The sequence below is a fragment of the Telmatherina bonti genome (assembly GCF_933228915.1).
Source record: "Telmatherina bonti genome assembly, chromosome: 3".
NCBI classification, from domain to species: domain Eukaryota; kingdom Metazoa; phylum Chordata; class Actinopteri; order Atheriniformes; family Telmatherinidae; genus Telmatherina; species Telmatherina bonti.
Window position 1 is genome coordinate 16,405,372 of NC_136621.1, and position 7,445 is coordinate 16,412,816.

The following is a 7,445-nucleotide window of genomic DNA, read 5'->3' on the forward strand; positions in this document are numbered from 1 at the left end:
GAGAGTGGAGAGAATAAGAGAAAATGTACAACTGCAAAAAAAAAAAGAAATCTGAGAAATGAGGCAGAAAAATGCTAGTTATAAAGAAAAGCAGTGATTCTTACATTTACTTTGTTTAGTTACAGATTATATGAACTCTCTAATATTTCAGATTTTGTTCAGTTAATTTGATAATAAAAATCAATTCTTTTATTTTAGACCTGATAATATCGGTGCAGTTTAATAAAACTAGTGATGTCTCTGAGGATCAAAGATGTTCAGAGGAGTTTGATGTTTTGGGAGAAGGAATGGGAACACAACAAAGTGGGGAAAGAGTCCTTTAACCAGCATTTCCTGCAGTTTTTCAGGTCTAAAATAAGAAACTGGATGTAACTTACAGCATTTTATGTGTCATCCCATCAGCTTTGTGTTACTTGATGACTCTACAGACACAAAATCCACGTGTGGTTTTGGAACATTTTAATACACAGCACACACTTCACATGCAGAGCACACGCTAATGTTCCAAAACCACATTTTCACGTCAACATGTGCTTTGCATGTGCCTTTTGAATGTTTCTATGTGAATCAAATGTGGGACACGTGCTTCACATGTGCCTTTGGAACATTTATGTGAAGCACATCCACGTGTTTTCCACATCACTTTAAAATATTCCAAAACCACATTTTTTTTACACATGTAATGTGGTTTTTCTGTAAACATTCATTCTGCTACAATCAAACAAGAGAAAATGTAACAATCACTACTGTAAAGCAAACAAACAGTCTGCATGGTGGATTTATCCGAACTCCATCTGGTCCTGGATGGTAAAACTGCCCTGAAAAGAACATTTAATGCTCAACACAAAGTGACCAACTGTGTTTCTGAGAAGTTCATGGCTTTTGTAGATCTCTGTTGTAGCTGTGGTGAGAACTCATCATGTGACTTCTTTAACACAATTTATTAATTTCTCCTCAAAGTATTAGGATGTACATACAGGGTATAAAGCAGAATTCTTCTACTGTAAAAAAAGAAAAAACTGGAATAAAGTGAATATGGCACATTTATGAGCAGTTGATATGCATATTTTAATTTATAGTCTGTTTTTTTACAGGAAAGGTAGATTTATATGTAATTATTCAGTAGATGTTTCTGGTCAGGAGCAACACGCGGTGAAAAAATAAGATCTTAATAAAAAAAAAAATATAACACTGCAGGACATTATTATTAGGACACAAAGACAAGATGAAACTAGAGTCAACATTGGAGTGACTCACCGGCTAGCGAGAGCTCAGAGAAGAGACAGGATGAAGACAGATGCTGATTTAGGCGTCGTTGGATGGGTGCTAAAGGACAAAAGTTCAGCAGTGCGTCTTGAAAATCACAAAATTACAGACTTACTAAAACAGGTCAGAATCTGCAGGGAAGTATCATTTAAACCAAACCACACAACACACAACACATGTCTCATCAGTAAACCACAACATGTTTAAAGCACAAAGGAAACCTTGTATTGGAAGAAATGCATGTGGCCACGTGACTGCAGCTTGCAGGGAGCTTGTATGTGCAAACCAAGTGTTTACTGGAGGGCTAAAATATACTTTTCAAACAAGGATTGTGAGAAAGTCTCATTATTTCCAGGTGTACTGTCAGGAACAATGAACTTGCAGAGAAGAGCGTTCCAGCTAGGATTTAGGGCTGATCCCAGTTCTTCCATTTGGCTCTAACACTTGGCCCAACTCCAAAGCTTCACGGGGGTAATGTGCTCCTTTAGTGAGAAACCGATCCTTCCAGTGGACGTCGGGACTGTTTGGAAATCTTGATGAGAATTTCTCCATGATTACCTCGGTGCGTCAGAGGGGAGGGGGCGTTTAGAGGAGCTGGTTTTGGTTTCTAATTGTCTTTGTAAGAACTGCTCTTGGTTCTGAAGAAGTGCCAACATAACTCACCTACTTAGTTTTTTGTCCTTAATAGGAGTTTTTTTTTTTTTTTTCCTAATAGCACTTCTTCACTTTAAGTAGTTTTGAAACCAGTACTTTTATACTTTTACTTGAGTAAACAGCTTGAGTTGATACTTGAGTTTATACAGAGGCCTGTATAAATCCTAGTGTACTTATACCTGTGTTAAGAATGTGAATATTTTTGACACCTCTGTTCATTTAACAGCTTAGGACCCGAAAAGTAGAAACATGATCACCTCTGAGTTTCCTTTGTTGCTTTGAAACTCCTAAACATGTCTCATCAGCTGACCTTATGGTACATTATACTCATTTTATCATGGGTATGCAGTTTTTTTTTTTAACAGAAGCCTAAAAAATAGGCACAAAGCTCAAAACGAAAGAATGGCAAATGGACAAGATCCAGTGAGACTGGAACTGGGATGATGTGCTCTCATGCTAGTCTGAAACTGTTAAAAACCAGGTCGCTGGGTACACAGACGATGGTACACTGTGGTCAAAAAGGGATGGACAGAGTCAGCAATGATACTTAGGTCTGTGGAGGTTAAACCATACCAGGACAGTACTAAGAGGCCCAATGTAGGCCAAATAAAAATCCCCGACACATCACACCATCACCATCAGCAGCCTGAAGCGTCTATCCAAGGCCAGATGGATCCATGCGTTCATGTTGTTTCCACCACAGAAGATCTCATTGAACTTTTCAGAGCCCCTTAAATCTCTTTTTTTTTTTTTGCATTCTGATGTTCAGTTTGACCTTCAGCAAGTTTTTTTAAATTTTTTTATCATGTCTACATGACTAAATGTTGAGTTGCTGCAGTGTGATGGGCTGATAAAATAAACGGCTCCCTCTGAGCTGCCCTCACACTCAGACGAACTTGCTTGTTTTAATAGCATGTGAAGTCAAACATTCCCAGAAGGCAAAACCAAGTGGAAATACTTCATTATAGCTCATTGTTCTGGGACGTTTTTAAAGAAATTGTCAGTCGTGTATCTGGAAGGAAGAAAGAGTCCCAGGCAAGTGATGACCTGCAGTTAACCTGATTGTATAGACCCTCCTCCTCCTCCTCCTCCTCCTCCTCCTCCTCCACTTACTAAAAGAGTCTGACCTCACCCAGGAACCTGGAAGAGGTCCAGGTTTGCAAAAGGACCAACATGACAAGCTTGATTATAAGCCAAGGATTTATAAGGAATGTCATACTGGCATGAAATCCGCTGAGATGCTTTCGTCTGTTTGTTGTGGTGAACTTAGTGCTTCATATTTATGTAATTTAGTGACAACAGGAGAGGCCGAAAACTGAGGCCAGGGCATAAATAAAAAGTCTTTAGCCTCTTTGTTTTTCCTTTACCATCATGTTTAACTGGGAGGAAACACTGGAAGTGTAATATTTGTACCAGCTGCAGGCATTGTGGTGTGTTTAAGAGCACACCCAAACAGGAAGAACACTGGAGTGTGTGTGAGAGAAGCAGGTTGAGTGTGAAGTTCAGATGAGAGATGATTACATTTATTGGTGACAGACTCTGCAGGAGGCAACATGTTTATGCCCCCTTATATATGTAAATGGGGACTGTCCATTTTAAAAGTTGTCATACGGCGCTGCCCTTTTATTTCCATGCATTTTTTTGTCATTCAGATTTTTATTTGTTTTATAATAAATTCACATACATTTGACATTTCACAGAGGCAGCACATACGCACACATACATAAAAAAGCAGCTCCCGCCCCTGACACCTCTTACAGTTCATACATCTGTCTTTCCCTCCATAGTGTCCGACCTCTTATATAATCCAAAAAGACCTCCCACACCTGCCTTGTTTGACTTGGCGCATTATTGATCCTGGCAATCATCTTTCCAAAGACAGCAGTCTCTGTCAGCAGTTCAAACCACTCTACAAGCCCTGGTTAAAGCCGGCTCTTCCAGTTGCGTGGGTGAGGAGCGAGAGTAAAGCCAGTTATAGTCGGCCTGCACTCTGCTTTGCTCGGATCTGGAGGCATTAGAGCGTTATTCACCATCAGGTGTGGGGATTCCAGTAAAGGCCGCTTAAGCCATCTCTCAAGGTTATTCAGCACCTCGAATCAAATCAAATCAATAAATCTATGCTACCCTCAAGTCAATGTCTAACAGCTGCATCTCAGTTTTGTAAGATTTTTTTCAGCTGTAGCTCATGACATAAACCAGTTTATGACATTCATATATATGTTTTTTTATATTTTCATAGAAATTGTACATATTCAAACTACTTAGAGCTTTTTTGCTATAAATTCAACCTGCATTAGGTATGGTGTCATAAATGCGCAAATTCAACTGAGAAGATTCAGAAATCCAGATCAACGTGATCACAAACCGACCAATCACAGGGGAGTATGTTGGTGTCACCACACTGCAAGCAAGGGTGCGGATCAGGCTGGAAGAGGTTTTTAAGTATCTGCAGACCTACATGAAGCATATGGAAGCGAGGGATAAATGACCAAGCATAGTTCATGTTTTTTCTTCATCTTCATTTAGTTTATACAAAACAAAGTCTCAAAAAGGTGTGTGTCAGAATTCATTGATTTCCAACCCACATTTTTATTTCCAGAAAACAACACATCAGATGTTGAACCTGAGACGTTTTAGTCTTTCATGGAAAATATGAGCTCATTTTAAATCTGATGGCAGAAACACATCTGTAAAGCAGGTGGAACACGAGCAACAAATGGCTGCAAAAGTAATCAGTCTAAACCAGAACCAACTGGAGGATCGTTTGACAGCTAGTTAGGTTAACTGGCATTGGGTCTTTATTTCCATTTTCATTGTGTGCGGAAGTATGAAAGAGAATAAAAAAATTTTCATGATCAGGAACTGCAGTGCAGTAGAAAGATCACACATAATATATACACATTATAATAGTCAAAATAAATAGATATAAAATCAAATAAAAACAAACAACAACAACAATAATAATAATAATAAAAAAAAGGTCCATTTTATCTAGTGCATTTAGTCTCTTAACTGGACAGATGTCTTCCTGTCAAGGATGTAGGAGGACAGTAAATGACTGGGTAAAAAACAAGCATTTCAGGGAGGCAGAGCCTCTCACATGTAAAGCTGGACAGAAGTTCACCAGTCTGAGAAAAACTAGGTCTAAAAATGGCAAATTAAACAATTTCCGAAAAATGTCAATTTCAATCTAAAGTGCAAGATAGCACCATCTACAGTGTTTAAGATGACTTTGAGAATAAGAAGGAGTCTCTGTGTGCATGGAACAAGACTGGAAGATGGTATTCTGTGTTTAAACCAGACACGATTCTCTGCTGGAAATCACTGCAAGAGCTTAGGAAGACCTCCGTTAATTACTGCCTGTTAACACAGTTCACCCTGAAATCTGCAAACGCTGGTTTAAGCTCTGTCATGCAAAGAAGAAGCCATACGTGAGCAGGATTAAGAAACACTTCAGTCTTCTCTGGAGCGAAGCTCATATTAAATGGTCTGAGGCAAAGTGGAAAACCGTTCTGTGGTCAGGTGGAGAAAAATGTGAAATCTTCTCTGGAAAGCAGAGTCCTGCAGACTACAGAGGAGAGGGAGCATCCAGCCTGTTAGATGGTTGAACAGTCTGCATCTCATGGTATGAAGCTGCATTAGTGCCTATGCCGTGGGCAGCCTCCACATGTGCGATGCTCCTTCGATGCTGAAGCACATGGAGGTTTTATAGCAACATGTGCTACCATCCAGACGACGTCTATTTCAGGGAAGACCTTGCAGATTTCAGCAAGACAATGCTAAACCCCATACTGCACCCATCACAACTGCATAGCTTCACAGAAGAAGAGTCCAGGTGCTGAAGAGGCCCGTCTGCCGTCCAGATCTCTCAACAACAGAACACATTTGGAGAATCATGAGACAAAAAATCCGGTAAAGGAGGTCCAGGACTGTTGAGCCAGAATCCTACATCAGACCAGAACATTGATGTGTCTCACTTGCAAACTGACTATTAATGCAGCAAACAGTTTTTTTTCCCTTTTTACATATAACTTTTATTAGCATGAAATACAAATCATCATTTTGTTTCATATAAAACAGGACGTCTAATTTGTTGTATAAATCACTTTGACTGAAACATAAATCTGTCTAATTTTTATAATAAATCAAGTAAACAAAAACATTAAGAGGTTGAGAAACTGTATAAATTAAACTCTTTATAAGTTTTATTATCAGCATCTTAAGGTTGTGAATTTTCAGCAGCTGCTGAGAGATCACGAAGATTAGACATCTTCTGGTTTCAGCAAGATTTAAATTGTTAATCTGGATCATGACATATCATGTAGCATCAATCTGTTATGATGAAATGATAAACATTTTGTTTACGGCTTTTTACAAAACAGAGTAAACAGATTTATTCCAGCCAACTCTGGGTGAACGGATCCATCTGTTAGCATGCTGTTTTCTGAGACATTTACAGGTCAGACATTAAAAAAACATCCAACATTTTCCTGAGTGAGCTGGATCTGAGTTAACGTAGATAGAAAAGCTGCCATCATGAACCCGCTTGGATGTCAGATTACATCAAATGATGTCTCACCAAGCAGATGTTGGGTGTGAAGACTTCAAAATAACGGCGCTGTTTTCATGTTCTGAGTTCAGATCTGGACATGATCTCAAGTTTTGGCTCAAGAAGAAAAAATATAATTCCAACATTTACATCCTGTGTCTCTTTTTCTCAACATTTCACATTTTTATTTCTCCAGTCAGCCTTCAGGTTTAAGTTTTTTCCAATTCAGAGGAGTTTTAGCCTAAATTTTTGATCCGAGTATTTTTATTCCTCATATCAGTCTGCATCCTTTTTCCTTCATTATTATTCAGGAATAGTTCTCCAGACTCCTTGAAAGACTTTCCAAAGCTCTTATTTAAGCATATATCAACATTTGAATATCACTTTGTCCCACTTTTGCCTCCCAAAGGAGTGTTTTTGATTAATAATTTTATTGAATTTAAATAACACATGGACATGGTATGTATTACTAATATCCAAACTAGTTCTCACCAATCCTCAACATCATCTTCAGGGATAGTTGTCCAGGATCTGCTTCACCAGCTGTACGAGGTGCTGTAGTCTGTGAAACTGTAATTTATTCTGCGATGTATCACTTCTTCTTTAGCCACAACACCACACGGATGTTGGTCCTGATGCGTTCATGGATCAGACTGCAGGCTGCTGTCCAAGTTCAGGAGTAATTAATGACCCCTTTCTACACACAGCTGCTTTTACATGATCTGAAGCTTACTGTGTGATTATTTACAACCAGGTTAGGATTTGAAAAATGAGGAAAATCAGGTTTCAGTGTGGATCTTTAAAATCATTTCTTTCATTCATCCTTTTCTTGTTCAGTTTGTCTTTTATCTCACGCATATTTTCCCACACAGCCTGTAAGTCATGACTCTTTATGAAAATCTTTTAGACGTTTCTTTGCAAAGTAGAACCAGTTTGTCCATCATTTTAACTCAGTCACCAATCTAAGATAAGGCGT